Source organism: Columba livia, chromosome 6 (assembly GCF_036013475.1).
Source record: "Columba livia isolate bColLiv1 breed racing homer chromosome 6, bColLiv1.pat.W.v2, whole genome shotgun sequence".
Taxonomy (NCBI): domain Eukaryota; kingdom Metazoa; phylum Chordata; class Aves; order Columbiformes; family Columbidae; genus Columba; species Columba livia.
Genome location: NC_088607.1, coordinates 18,600,125 through 18,615,609, shown reverse-complemented (window position 1 = coordinate 18,615,609; position 15,485 = coordinate 18,600,125). Strand labels below are relative to the sequence as shown.

Sequence of the window (15,485 nt, the reverse complement as noted above, 5' to 3'; positions counted from 1 at the left end):
AAAACCCAGATTTTGAATCGTTTTAGAAAATTCCAGAAGGAATACAAATGTTTACATAAAATAAACAAACCAGTTTGGTAATAATATATTTTCTTAAACATTTTTTTCCTATTGGTTATGGCACAAAAACTACATTTCACAGAAGAAAGTGAAATGGAAATTTGCTAGAAACTAATTACAATCAAAACCCACATTAGTCAACATAGTACAGCCTAAAAAAGTGTACAGAGAAACATAAACCAAAAATCACCAATTCTAATTGTTGATAAGGATAGTTGATGTTATTTTTTTCATTTTAATAATGAAATAAATAAAAAAGAACTTAATAAAAGAAACATTATAACAACTAGAGTTTTTATTTATTTATGTCTTGAAAAGCAGTATGAAATCAACTTCAAGTAACTAGCTGGAGGGACGTGTATTCCCTCTTTGAATGGAACTAGAAACAATCGCTAGTTGCCAAATGTTGGTTTACACTTGAACTCTGACTATTAGCAAATAGCTATGAAAGGGGGTAAATATTTTACTTTAGTAGCAACCAAAATGAGTTGAGCTCTTGCTGGCATGAGCACGTGTAACAGAAGGCAAGCAGCCACCGTGGGGCACCATGCGACAGGTTATAGATGTGAACATTGCCATTGCGGTAGCGTCATGTTCATGGCTACAGGATACTGAGCTCAGTAAAAATAACGCTTCTTTATGTCTAGTCAAGAAACTATGTAATCTGAAAAATCATTAATAACATTAACCCCTTCTTTGCTGATTCTGCAAATTTCTTTCTCAGCTGCCAAGATTCCATGTACAGCCAATTTATATTAATAACTATATCAAGTAAATAGGCAACAAAGTATGTACAATCATTATGCCTACTTCACCACATGGAAATTGTTTGTGGAGAGAAGTGCACTTTAATAATCAGGGAACAGTGTTTGTGGTATCACATGCCTCATATTTCTACACAATTATATTAACACAGCATAGTTTTGCAAGTATATATCTGATCATGCCTAAAGACGTTTTTAGACAAGCTGAAAATAGGAACAAGATATTCTAGTATAAGGGTGTCACTCTTATACTACTAATCAATTGAAATTTTGCATGGGCAAATTTAGGAATATTTGTGGGGTTTGGCACTATCTGAGGACATTAGACAGTGGGTTCACGGGGCTCGATTGTGCCAATGTATTCTACCTAATCACATCCAAGTTGTGGTTTCTTTACTGAGGAAAGATTGTTAATGAGTGCAGCTTTTCAGCTGTGGGATTTAGTTCAGCAATCTGCCAAACATACTTCTAATTTACATCTGTACCCCACTTGTGCCTTTCTAAATTACGTATTGACATGCCGGATCTTCCTTCCTGCACCCTTTATCAATTAAGACTTTGTATTTGGCATTTCCAGGATTCAGAACAAGGCCATAGGGACCCGTATATCAGCTCTTTCTCCCTTGTCGTTATAAGGTGATCAAAGTAGGAAAAGAAATGCTAGTAGAATCTAGCATTCCATATAATGAGCTCAATACAAAACCTAATACCTTCTGAATGTAGTTTTGAAAATAAACTAAATGTGGGGACTGTGAACTAAATGGCAGGCAGAGGAATATAGACAACTTAGCTTTTTGTCTTTTGACTTGGTATTTTATTATGAACTGACAGAATGAACAGAATAAGGAGGACAAATTCAATAGCAAACAATTTCCCTTGGGTAAAACTGTACCTCTTTGTGCTAGTTTGGTGTTTGCACAAATCTCTGCGTTGTGGAACGCTACCCTGTGAACACATATGTGCACTAATTTTAGGATTTTGAAATGAAGATATATTTTGATCACTTCAGTTATTGTAGGGAAAAAAATATTTTCACTCTATAAGTGTTAATCTGATATACACAAGTATATCTGAATTCATGCAGGTTGCATTGTGGTGGCCAAGAGCAAATCAAATATAAAATCTCTTTTCTAATTTTTTTTTCCCTTATAACCAGCGTCCATGCCATTCCTGAGTAAAATGGCCATTTTTAGTGAAAATATGCATGGAGCGTACACGTGGAATTCCATCACCACATTCCAGAAACCTTTAAAGAAATTTCACTCTTTCTTTTTAGAGTGATTGCATTACAGTCTGAGAATATTTGGCATTAAAAATTGTCAGTTTGTACTTTATATTATTAATTACTTGCTTTACACATGCTCTTCTTGTACCCTAGGAAGATGTGTTGGAGGATGTATCACAGGAATACTGCCTCTCATTGAATTACTTATGGGATCAGCAGAGCTGCAATCAGGTGTCACAAACATGAGCCACTTGTCTGGTCGTGTTTTATTGCCTCACATCACATCTCAAAAGCAACGTAAGAAGCAAATGCAAATTAAACAGACTGTATTAAAAGTGATATTTTAATGGAGTCTCATCCATTCATAGAACTTTCTGAAGATTTAGAAACTCCCAGTGGTTTAATCCAGACTTTGCCAGCTGTTGTTCTTAGGGAAAACTAGTTATTGTCACCAGTGGCAGGTAAGAGTTATGCTGCCTTCCTGCCCCCTTCAAACACAAACTAAAAAACAAACCCTAAAACACCTCCATTCTCAGTTTAGTGTGTTTTTTGTCTGTTTTTAATTAACTTAGGAGCTTTTTCTTAAAGAGAAGCAGGCAGTTCAGATATGTTTGTTTAGCTATTAATTTGAAATGAATTTCCTTATATAGATCCTTTCTTTACATCTTGCTTACATATTGACCACTTCTCTTTTTTTTTCAAAACCGAGGTCAGGGCTACACAAATCAGACCTGATCCCCATGAAGATACTGCTGTGAAATACCCCTGACAGCAAAGAGCAGAACACAAGCATAGACTCACAACCCTATATTACTTTGCTAAGCTAAATATAGATGACTGGACCAATTCCAATCTGCTTAGAAACCATTATGGAAATAAAACCTTAATTTATATATATACTGGGCATAGGGATGATGCATGGAAGTTGACTATCAGAGGTAGTGTTTAGGTCCTGGTATAGGACTTGAGCAGATCTAAACAAAAAAGCAGATTCCCTATTTTTTTTTTCTGAAAGCTCATGTGATCTCCATTTAGCTCTGACAGATCAAGCAGTTTATGGGACTCTGAACTAAAACCAGTTTAAACTTAACAGAAGTGCTGTGAGTCTTCTCTGTTTAACAGAAACCCCATGCCTGACCTATGGTTATAGTTTCGACAGCCTGTTTGTACCACCATCAGCTAAGAAGTAAATAATAATCCTCACCTTTATGTAAACTTTAAGAGCTTCCCACACTTCAGCTTCTGTGGGATGAAAAGGCATTAATGTCAGAGAATAATTGGATTCTAACCCTTGCCAGTTCTCAGAAAGCTGGACAGAATATAAGAGAGATACTAAGCCTCCATCCAGCAGTTCCTTCACTGGGATAAATAGGCTCTCATCTTGTTAACCTTCTTTCATGGCGATCTAGTTATATAAACTTTGCCACAATTACATACATGTCATCTGTACACAGCAAGGATTCAATAGGTGAATAGAACAAATGTAACTGAAGGTCTTATGATCTGTTTTCAGTTTATGAGTCTGAAATAATACTTTGGTTCAGACCAATATGATGGGAGTAATTTTCTAAAATGGCTTTTTTCTTTAACTATTTAAAATAGTGAAAGAACTATGGGTGAGAATCTAATTTCACCAAGCTGAAACCATTGCTTACATCAACAGAACTACCACAGATTTGCAGTGAGCCCATGTTTTAATAAGAAAGTTGATTGAGTCTTTCTTAAAGCAATTGAGTGTAAAATATTTAGGGACTTTGATTAGTTATTTGAATCAACATTTCTACCTTATTTAAGGAGAGCATAGTCACACAACACATTATTTCTAGCAAAGTGATTCAACAAGCCACACGCCCTATTAACTCCACAAACAGCATTCCACACATATCTACTTAAATCAAATCTGGTGGCTACAAATGTACCACTATAAATAACTTCGTATCTCCTCCTCAGTCATTACTCCGGGAAGGAACAGCCACAAACTCTCGTGTTGCTTTTCTCCCACTAGTATGACTGTATTGGACAATCAGGCTGAATACACCCTGAGTTTCATCAATGCTCAGACTTTCATTTTACTATCAACAGCCTTTTGCTGATCTGTTGGTATCTGGATCCATGAAACCAAAAAACTAAGAACAGTATCAGGCCCAGTGATCACAGGAAAAGGGTGAACAAGTAGCCTTTATTGCATAGTTGGTAAGATTTATCAGTAAATGTTGGTTTCTGATTCTAAAATGTTCTGTTTGAGACATCTCAGATGTGAGACTTCACCTACTTTTATTCCTGCCTGCATTCCTGGCAGAATACTCTTCAGATCAGATTTATGACTTCTGGACCAAGACTAAATCTAGAAAAAAGTAGATTTATTTTGCTGCTATAAAGAACAAGGACCAGTGAAAGAATAAAAAGGATGGGTTATGTGCCCAGTGTGAAAATTCAGCAAAATGGCTGTTTTCAGTAATGTTTTGGATAAGTTAATATTGCATTTGTCAGTGCCTGAAGAGATGATGAAAGCTTGAATAAGTCTTGTTTAAAAGTAGATAAAGAAGACCATAGCTTGTAAATTTTATTCAAAAGCACATACCAAGACCCGTATACAGTGGAAGGGTTGACCTAGGAAGACTAAACTGAATGTTAAACCCAGGGTATGGGCTAGGGTTAACAGTGGCATCATTCACAGTGACTAAGAAAGGAAAAAGGAGTGAGAAATACGGAAATAAGAGGGCTTTTTTTTTGGGCACTTGAATGGCTAGTTGCATGAAGTTAGACAAAGAGAGGAAATCCAAGGTTTTCACTTGGACATGAAGAGGGAAATCTATAGTGGAGACATGTGTGAGGCATTGGCATAAAGACTGTAGCTGAAATTACATTTGCAAGTCACATTGCTCAGGGACAAATTATAGGGAGAAAGTGTAAATAAATGCAGCTTTGTGGAATGATTATACAAAGCTGGAGGGAGAAGGTGAAGAATCCTCCAGCTGCTCCCCAGAAGAGCACTTACAGAGGACAAGAATCAGGAGTGGAGGCAGCTGAAGTAAAAGTTCGAGGAAAGAAAAAACATGAAGACAACACGGCTGAGTGTCAGCTGACAAATCATGCAGATTGGGGATCTAGGGTAATGACCATTTCAGATTCTGATGGTAAAATAAACTGGACTTGTGTCTACCATAGACATAGACAGTAAAAGAGACAGTTGACTGATATATTTTCTTGTATCTTTTTGGCCTTTTGTATGTCATCATATTTTCTGCTGTGTCATCCAATTTCTGAGGGTCTTCTTTAAAAAGAAAACACTGTCTGCTCTGTCTGAATATTAATATTATCATAAAAGTGGGTATTTGCCATTGCAATACATAACCTACATTTTGATACTTTCGTTGTTATTTTGGTTTGTTTGTTTTGTTTGAGTATTTTTTTTGTTGGTTGTTGTGTTTTTCTTTGTTTTGTTTTAACACTTGGAAATAGTCGAATTAATTCAGAGTCTGGAAGGCAGAGGGACTTCTATTTAGCCCAAACGAGAAGAAAGTTGTTTTGAGGCGAGAAGAAATAAAGTGGAATGCCAAGTGAAACAGAGATGAAAAGAATGGTGGAACAATTAATGTGAAGGTCTTATCGCATCAGTCCAACATAACTTTCTTTTGTTTTGCTAAGTTTTTTTTATTTTTCACTTTCCTATGGACAGCTCATAGTTGCTTGTCAGCGTCCCATGAGCTTCCTTTGCCTTGCTCTGAGCATAACTGCACCCTGCAATAATTAGCCAGAAATTTTCAGATTGAGCAATATTAAAAAAAAAAAAAAAAACACACAAATTCCTTTCTTTTCTTTTTTTTCTTTTTTTTTTTTTTTCCCTGCCAGGCAGTCCCATCAAAATCTTATCTGCATTGTTTATTGAGTCTGAAGGATTTTGCTGCTCATAAAAGGCACACTCACGTCCTTAGACCATCAGTCTCTGCCTTGGTGTGCTGCTTCCCTAGGGATTGGCAAGGCCTGAAAGTGACATCAGTCTACGGGGCTTTACATCTAATGCTCCCGTGTGCGTCAGGTAATCCACTTGAGTTCTTATTTGTCGACGGACCCAGAGATTTATATTGAGCCACTTCCTAAAAGCTGACTCTCATCACCTGGTGGGTGAACAGCCTGCCCCCCCCACCCCCCATGCCCCCCCTAAAAAAAAAAAATAAAAAAAAAAAGGAAGAAGTGTAAACAGCCTCAGCAAATATGATGTTGCCCTCAACTTCAAACCAGGAGCTGCTAGGCTTGGCTTGCAAGCGAGAGAAGGAACCTTACTGTTTACTTGCTTAGCCACTTGCCAGACCACAGCGCTTAGTTACAAGATATAAACAAAGCAGTAGAACGAGAGAAAAGAAGAAAGAGAAAGAAAGAGAGAAGACAGAAGAAAGAGGGAAAATCCAAGAAACAGAAGTCCAGGCAAGTTCTGAATATGTTTGATGTGACATTTACCACTATGATGATCTAAACAATCAGTATTGGGCAAAAATATAGAAGAATTCAAACTATTCTGGATGCAGCGTCTGTCCAACTTGTACAGGTAGGTTCTTAGTTTTTCTCTTAATCTCATTAGCAATTAAATAAGTATTAAGGCAATCATCTTCTTGGCTTTGTACAGCAGTATCTAATATTTACCCTGTTGTGGTTTTTGGTTTTGGAATTTTATTTATTTATTTATTAAATTAAAGCTCAATTCATTTCTCTTAAGTTGTTAGGTAGTTCTGATTAAAAGGTTGCTCACTTGTATGAAAAGTGATACTAGAGAATTTGTCAGCTTGGGGTCCAGAATGTCAGTGGTCCGTCTCTCCTGCCTTCTTCTGGAGTTAGAAATGTTCACCTATGGCAGGATTTCACTCATAAAAATTCAGACTACCTCAGCCTATTTTTATTTTCTATTGAAAGCAAAAGAATAGAAGGCGCTAAATTGTTGTTGCTCCTATGGCAGGAATAAGTCTTAATCTATATAATACAGTTTGTATGATTCTGGAAAACATGTTTGTTATTTATTAATGGATTTATACTGAGTACTATTATTTTTGAAACAGCACTGAAATCCAAACACCAGAAAGGCTTGTCTATAGTGATTATGACCTGGGGCTAAAGACTCTCAGTTAAGAAACTGGTTTCCTAATTTCTTCTCCACTGCTCTCTTATGTGTTTTTAGGGAAGTTCCTGCATTTGCAGTTTCTAAAATACAAGCAGCTTTATTGTGTGTAAGTTTAGGCTTACACTTTGTAAACATTACTGAATTAGCAAGTTTTAGATGGAAATTCCAGAGGAAAGCAAATAATGGTGAATTACTATTTATATCTAAAGTGAGTCACTGATGATAGTAAACCACATCATCCTCAGCGATGTGGGGAAAGAAGGCACTGCAACTTTCTCAGGTGATAGAGTCAGTCAGCATCAAAATCAAAAGCTTTGGATACCTCTCTATGCAAACAAAGGTATAACTGTGACACTTTCAGGACTCAAAAATTACCTTTAGAGTACCTGTTCAACATATTAACAATAGGCCAGCCACCGCAGCATTGGTAACAGTAGGATTAGCTTCTTGAGAAGCTATGGAGAGACTTTAGGAAGCCTGGACAGTATAGTCTAAAGTTTTAGCTCTCCATCCTTAATTTGGGACTTCATTTTCCTTTGACACCCAAGGAAGCTAGAGTGAAGCCTGCTCAGGTTCATTTATATGTGTTGTGGTGTTACCTTTTAGCCTCAACATCAGCGCATCATTTGACTCTTCATTCCCTGTTCCTATATCTGGAAATGAGGCTGCCTCATTGCAAAGAATTACATAATGCATAAAACAGGACATAAGCCAATAAACATAAAAGAGAAACATGGTGCTTGAGTTCTACTGTCCTGCTATTTCTGGCACTGCAGCAGCAGACAGAGTGTCTTGGAAGTTTCAGTCTTTGAAGCTCTAGAATGTAGATTACATATTAGATGTACTAGAGTCAGTTATAGGCCACCAGTCTGTTACACTTTCCTGCAGAATGAGTTTTTAATGAAAGCTGCATGAAAAACATGTCTGTCATAGCTAGACATTCTGTGAGGTCCTTAGGGTGACGTCAGCCAGGGTAGACGTGATAGAACATATAAGCTTAGCTAGAAAAAACAGAGCACCACTTTCTTTTTAATGCAGTTATCCAGGGAAATGTTTTTATACATTTCTACTGAAAGAATATATATTTGCAAACTGACTGCAGATAGAGTAATATTCTCCTCTGAAATTCACAGGTAAGTTTCCTTTGAAGTAAAGGCAAAATCTGATTTTGGCCCTGTAATTCTGATTCTATAGGATGCTGAGTTCTTCTAGAATACATTTCCTTTTGGCATCAATAACATTTTGTGTCTTGGAGGAATAATGTCCTCAGATCTTGTAATTAAGCCACCTCTTTTGTCACCCTTACCACTCAGCTCATGAAATTCACTACAGAGTGGCACATAACCACACTGTTCAAGAATCAGATTTCAATCCTCTCCTTCAAAGATTAGACTTTTTAAAGACTGGCCCAACCTATGGGAAGTTTATGATTTCCAAGCAGTGAAATTTGGCTTTCTTCAGCAATGAAATTTTATCCCCCTTGAGTGCTGGATACTTTGCAATAGTCTGGTTAACTTTCCTGTTGATTAAAGTGCATGTTTCTAGAAAGGAAATAAAATAAATTTACATTAGAAGGTGAAAAAATATCATATTATAAAGGCTGTATCACTGCAGCTATAATTTCCATGGCATAATCTTTCTAAGGAAAACTCATGCTTTAGCAACAAGGCAACTCCCTTATTGATTTGCCAGTGTTTACAGATTTGGCTCCACCTGTCTACTTTATTTGAACAGATTTTTTTAACATACTTTTAAGTGTTTATCCAAATTATAAATCCTTAAATTTCCAACCCATATTTCAGAGAGTTGATTTTCCTACTTAATGAGATTCATTTCTGGTATGAGTAATACAGTGTATTCTCTCCAAAATTATAACAACAATTATAATAACAATGAGCCAGAGTATAAAATTTGCATATGGAATATACGTGAATAACTTAGGTTATGATTTAACTTAATTTTAAACTAGGTCTTTCAAAAAATGTGCTATTTGTCTCTTCCAGCTTTACATGTAGTTAAAATTTATTGGTATCTTATGACCAAGCAGCATTGAAATAGGTAGGTTGTACTTAAGCAAAGGAATTAGTAATTATCCAGCTTTTTATCCAGTTATTATGCTTATATTTCCAGGTAAAATTCACGTTGCCATGAATGACAGCATGTATCAAAACCAGACTTTTAATATATTAAAGGGTTACTGTATTTGCCCTGAGATGCATGATATACACAAGAAGCTCAGAGTTTAATTCAGACATTTTTAAAAGTCTAAAGTACACAGTGAGGGCATCTAGTCTCCCCACATTCTTTCCTTTTATATTTCTTTAAAATATTCATACAGTTATGATTAAACTATCATATTACATTTATTTTCAATACAGATTTTTTTTTATTTCCCCTAAGATTATCAATAATGGTCATTAGTTTGTTGATAGCAACAACATTCCCTTAATTCAATTTTAATGACACTTTAATTTATTTTTATATTTACTTAGGTTTTCAATTTTAAATATTATAGATAAACAGTGCCTATATAAACAATATATTTAGTTGTCATTTCTTAGTAAATAATTTCAATATTATGTTTTTTATAAGCTTAATTTGTCTTATGGAAGAGTACTGTTCTTCAACAACAAAATATAACCTAAATTATTAAATCAGATCTGTCATCAACAGAATAGGTGGTACCACGACTCAAGGAAGTCGGAGGCAGCGAGACTGAGACTAGCTGCATCCATTCCTTCTCCACCTGTGACTACAGAAAGTGTTCTGCCTTCATCAAGTCACATCAATGTACTGCTAGGCTTGGAACAGACTATTAATAAACTCTGTAAAGTTACTTTGAAATTATCAATGATGATTTAAAAGCTATGGCTCAATCCAAATGTTAGTATTTGCCCTATTTTTAATCTTCCTAATTCTGTATTCTGAGTTTGATTTATTGCATAGCGGGCCCTGAGATAGGCCACAAGAACTTTTCTTAGAGTATTTGGAATATGCATTTGTCTTGCTCTTATTCAGATATTATTTGTGTTTTAATTTACTTCTTGTCTTCAAGGAATTTTCAGTCCCTTTTGTTGAAGTTTCTGAACTCTTCTGTCATAAAGATGTAAAGATACACATTCATCACTGGGCAACTGTTAAACACAAGGCATTTGAAAGCAACATGTTGCTCTAAGTTATTAATCTTTGAGGGGTGGAACCACAGAGGAAAATCAAGAGATAGGATAGGCAAACTGATTTCATCCAGGTCAAAGTCCTCACATGGGTGTGTTCAGAAATTACATTGCTTGATATGTTAATTAACCCATTGTCCAGCACCTCTTGTTAAGTAAAAGGATGTTGACTAAAAAGGCTTTTTTCTAGGTGCTATTCCTTCTGAAAGATCTTTAAGAATTAGCAAGTCTTTCTTGCTAATCTGTCTGCTACAGACCCCTTTTCAGCTCTTAAAATCAATCCATTAGCCCTCCAACACCCTTGGAAAAGGTTACTTCAAATTCCCATGTTTCCTGGCATTTGATCAGCTTAGATTTGAAAGCAGATTGTTCAGCCTCTTGCAGAACAGGACCTGAGGTCCTCTGGCTAAGTCCCTTCTTCCAAAAGGTTTTTTTTTCCCCACTTCATCTTGCTATCACTGATATAAGAAGTTTTGTCTTTGACTATACTAAAGCAGGATTGAGTCCCCTTTGTTTTGGTTATTTCATAGAATCATAGAATGTCCTGAGTTGGAAGGGATCCACAAGGATCATCAAGTTCAACTCCTGTCCCTGCATATGACAACCCCACAGTTCACACCCTGTGTCTGAGGGTGTTGTCCAGTCTGTTCTTGAATACTGACAGGCTTAGAGCCATGGCCACCTCCCTGGGGAGCCTGTTCCAGTGCTCCACCACTCTCTGGGTGAAGAACCTTTTCCTAATGTCCAACCTAAACCTCCCCTGGCACATCTTCCTGACATTCCCATAGGTTCTATCATTGGTCACCAGAGAGAAGTGATCAGTGCCTACCCTTCTTCCTCCCCTTGTGAGGAAGCTGTAGACCATGATGAGGTCCCCTCTCAGTGTCCTCTTCTCCAGGCTGAACAAACCAAGTGATTTTATTTGCTCGTCATACAGCTTCCCCTCTAAACCTTTGACCAGCTTCATAGCCCTCTTCTAGACACTCTCCAGTAGCTTAACATATTTTTTATCTTGTGGCTCCCAGAACTGCACACAGTGCTCCAGGTGAGGCCGCACCAGTGCAGAGTCGCCCAGCTGGCAATGCTGCGTTTTTTTACAGGAGGTGCTTTTAGACTATCCAGCAGCACCTGAGGCCTAAAGGGTCTTAGACATAGATAAGAAATTGGAGTACAAAGCTGAAAAGGATACAAGGCTAAGAAAAAATACTGTAATTAGAGAAAGTTGGCTAAAGACCATATTTTAAAGACTTGTGTGTAGTTTTATTGGTGTGTCCCTCAGTGCAGTGCTAAAAGAAACAATTCCTGGTCTCTAAAGTTGCTCTTGAAAGTGACCACTGGAGGTTCAGGTACTTCCACACAGTGTAGTGGTTAAATTAAGCAAAGTCAGTATTAGCCAAGTTCATATATCTTCACATGCAGTGGGTTTGCAGCAGCTTACATGTACTGTTACAAGCAGAAAACTTTTTCTGGATATAGTGGTGCAAATGGACGAGGTTACAGTCCAAGCTCCCTCTCGCCTGTTAGTACAAGCCTACACTCACATTCTCTTAGTGAGCTTAGTGGCTGAGGTTGGCAACCTCTCAGATCTGTCAGAGGACCTACTTATGTGGCCTCTCTCTGACTCACTCATGTCAAAATCCATTAGTCACCTCTAAGCAGAGGGGCTGCAGTGGGCATTTATGTCCAAACCATAGTAGGCAACACACCTTTCTCAGACACAACTGTTTACAAAATCTATGTCTGTTCACACCCTTTAGCAATTTAAAAGCGGGTTGAGTTTCCAGCTAGGTATTCATGATAACAAATGGATTAATGAAGCAGAACTGGATGTTCAGTCAGAAGAAAGACAAGACCTTTGCAAGAACAGCTTCCAGGCAGTAAAAATGGAAAGGCATTTCTGGTTTGACAGAAGCCTTTCCAGTTCACAGAATGCTTGGTTTCTACCCAAGGTTAATATTTTGTTGTTGTTGCTGTGTTTATACACAAACTTTTTGCCAAAGTTCTGGTTTACAATTGCTCCTCACCATCTTATTCCTGCTATGTCCCATAACCACCTTTTTTCAACTGTTCTTTTTGACCATCATCCAGGTAGTGGATTTAGACTTTCATGCTATAGAAACTGATTCTACAGCAGAACCAACAACCCAGTAACCTCCACCCGAAAGGCTTGTGTGGAAAAGGCTGTCATGTAGTTAGAAATCCAGATGCCCCATTCCCTTGAGTACATCTAATTCACATGACTGTGCTTGATAAAGGAAAGTCAGTTTCCCTACAAAAGTAATAGTTTTTGGCTCTTTTGTTGTCTTTATATAGTCAACAAAGCAGCAAAAGTAAAGATGAAGGTTAACAAAAGCCAAGTTGCTCCCTTACATTTTACTAAATAAGATTGCCAAATCTAATAAAGTCAAATTGTATGTAAAATGACACTGGCATATGAAATAAATAATATGTGATTATTATTAAGTGTTAAATTCAGATGCAAAGCTGTAGCTCACTATCTTTTACAAGCAATTCAATTTCTTTCATTGACCCTGGATTTCAATAACTCTTTGGATGGAAGTGTGCATATACGATAAAGCAAAATGTACTGAACTAGAATAAAGTAGATTAAAAAGAAATGTGATAAACAGATGGATGTTTGTGGCAAAATGACAGGTTAGCCTCACCTCAGTGTACCTTTCATAGCTATACAAGAAGAGTAGATTAAATTCTTCCAGGGGAAAATCTATTTACATGAGAAAATCCATGTAATGAATTAATGTGTTGCGAAGACTAGAATGGAGAGGGCATTTTAGGTTAATTTGCCTGTTTGGATGGTATTGCCTTCTTCCATAGAAGTCAGCAGAAGATTTCTCTTTGAGTTCAGAGTACAAATTGGCACTGAAAGCCCCTTGCTACTTTTTTCCGGGCACAAAAACATTAACCTCTATGTCCTGGCCAAACTCCAAAGTGGGTGATTACACTCTGATACTCTAATTTTTCCCTGCAGGCTCAACTAGATCTAGCATCATGTCCTAAAATATAGTGTTATTGTAAACAATCAAGTCCCTTTTTGCAAGGTTATTGTTAACTTTTTCCTCCTTGCCTCCTAATCTGTCTGCTTTTCTTTATCAGTTGCAGCTTGTTTGAAGGTCAGAATTGTTTGTTTCTGGATCATAGCTGTTATTCAATTGAAGGACCATGAATATGTGCGGTGCTACACTGATAACAATATCTTTATATCACTTTTACTCTCCTATCATATACATAGCATAGCCTGGCTGTAGAGGGAAATGAAATGCATTTTTTTCCCCGAGCACTCATACAGTTGTATTTTTTTCAAATATCACATCATGCTGGTCATGAAAACCAGAAGTCAAAAATACAGCCCAAAATTACAGGGCATTCTGAGTGTGTTTAAAAATCAATTGCCAATTTGCTTGTAAAATAATGCATCACTTATCTCTACATTGCATTAAAACGATAATTTATCACACTTCAAAGAGATTATGATTTCCATGACCACACAATCTAATAATTCTTGGAAGAAGTTTGCACATCATTGCTAGCAAAATTCATTTAATTCATACTTAATATTGATCTGAGACACTACTTTTACCCTTAAAAAAACCATTCACTACAAAAGCTACGCAGGTCTGGTGTAACTGCTGATTTCAGTTTGGCTCTATAAAGGTGTACAATCTGCATTCTGGGTAGTTGCTTGTTGAGTAACTTAAGCTAGTTAGACTATCAGCACTGAAATCACTTGGTATTAGCCTATCTGTCTACAATAGAGGATGCAGTGCTCCTTCCCCCAGCACGGTCTCAAATAAACCAGCACTAAGTACAGTCTGGTGGATTACCCATGTGGAGAAGCCACACAGATTCTAGTTCTGGAGATGTGAATTAATTGCTTAGTCCCAGTACCATGGGGTTAAGTGAAATGCTATCACAGTAATTTATTATTAAGAGAAATGATGAAGACTTAGATTAAGAAGATTTGTCTGTCTCTTCTAATTAAGGTTAGGTTCTTAAGAAGCTTTACCAGCCTTTGAAGCTACAGAGACTAAAATTAGGTCTCTGGTTCTGTTTAAAATGTCACTAGGTTTGTCCATAATCCCCTAGTGATTGCAGCAAGGAATCATTCTTCCAATGTTGTGATTCCTTGTTTGCAAGTTAGTGAGCCAGGACAAGGCTCCATGAATCAAAGTCCGAGTAATATATTAATCAGCAATGAGTTGGTCCTGCAGAACATTGTAATGCTCTTGCAGCAATCACTTGAAGACTGCATAATAAAGGGGAAGCTGGTGAAGAAATCAGCAGTAAGACATAATAAATTCTATTTCTGGGAGAGAGCAAATGGTAGCAGTAAGTGGGCTGTGTACAGAGGGTGAAGCAAAGGTTAGGGGGGAAAGTCTTTTTTCAGTCTGTAAGGAAAGTAATTGTACAGTGGCATTTATAAACCTGTACATGACAATAGCATCCTAGGCTCTAGTGTCCTCATTTTGTGGTATACAGACAATGTTAAAATCTCAAAGCACTAGATGGATCTCTTCCAACTTTTCTCATTTTGCCCCTATTTACACAGCACACAATGAACCTGTGGAGCTCACTGTTACAGGACAGTAATAGCCAAAGCATAAATTAAGTTCAAAAATTTTTAGCAAATTTTAAACTTTGATTCAATTTTCCTTACAGATGTGTAGACCTAGAGCAGCCCTGCCTAGATTAGTAAATGACAGAAATGTAAAACTGATAAAAAGGAAAAATCAGACCCATTTATGAAGAACAAACCCTTCTTTGACAATATTTAGTATGATAAAACATTCAGAGGAAAAGAAACCTTGGTACTTCAAGTCACAAGTCAGTTTCTGGTTGGCTGGGATTAGGAAAATACTTTTCCAACAGGTAAGGCATTAATCTGTAGTTCACTACAGGGCGCCTCTAAAAATGATCTGCTGCTGCATTGGAGCTGAGACAAAACAGGGAAGTGTATGAAACAACATTCTTCTGCAGTACATCAGGTCTTACACACCTGCCAGTTAGGACAGTGATGTGAGCCACTACACTGATATTCAGCAGCTTACAGAAGGAATAGTATTTTAATTTATTTTAGTGAAATGAGGCAAGTTATATGTATATTGGTATGGATGAAATGCAAGTTCTGGGTC

General features: G+C 37.0%; 1 protein-coding gene across 3 annotated transcripts in view; it reads left to right on the top strand.

Moving 5' to 3' along the window:
- Positions 1-6,206: 6,206 nt before the first annotated feature.
- FRMPD2 (FERM and PDZ domain containing 2) overlaps positions 6,207-15,485 on the top strand; it is a 76,466-nt gene continuing 67,187 nt past the window's right edge. For all 3 annotated transcript variants that reach the window (XM_065067353.1, XM_065067355.1, XM_065067354.1), the window contains exon 1: positions 6,207-6,595. The gene's annotated coding sequence lies outside the window, so the exon portion shown is untranslated. The remainder of the gene's footprint in view (positions 6,596-15,485) is intronic.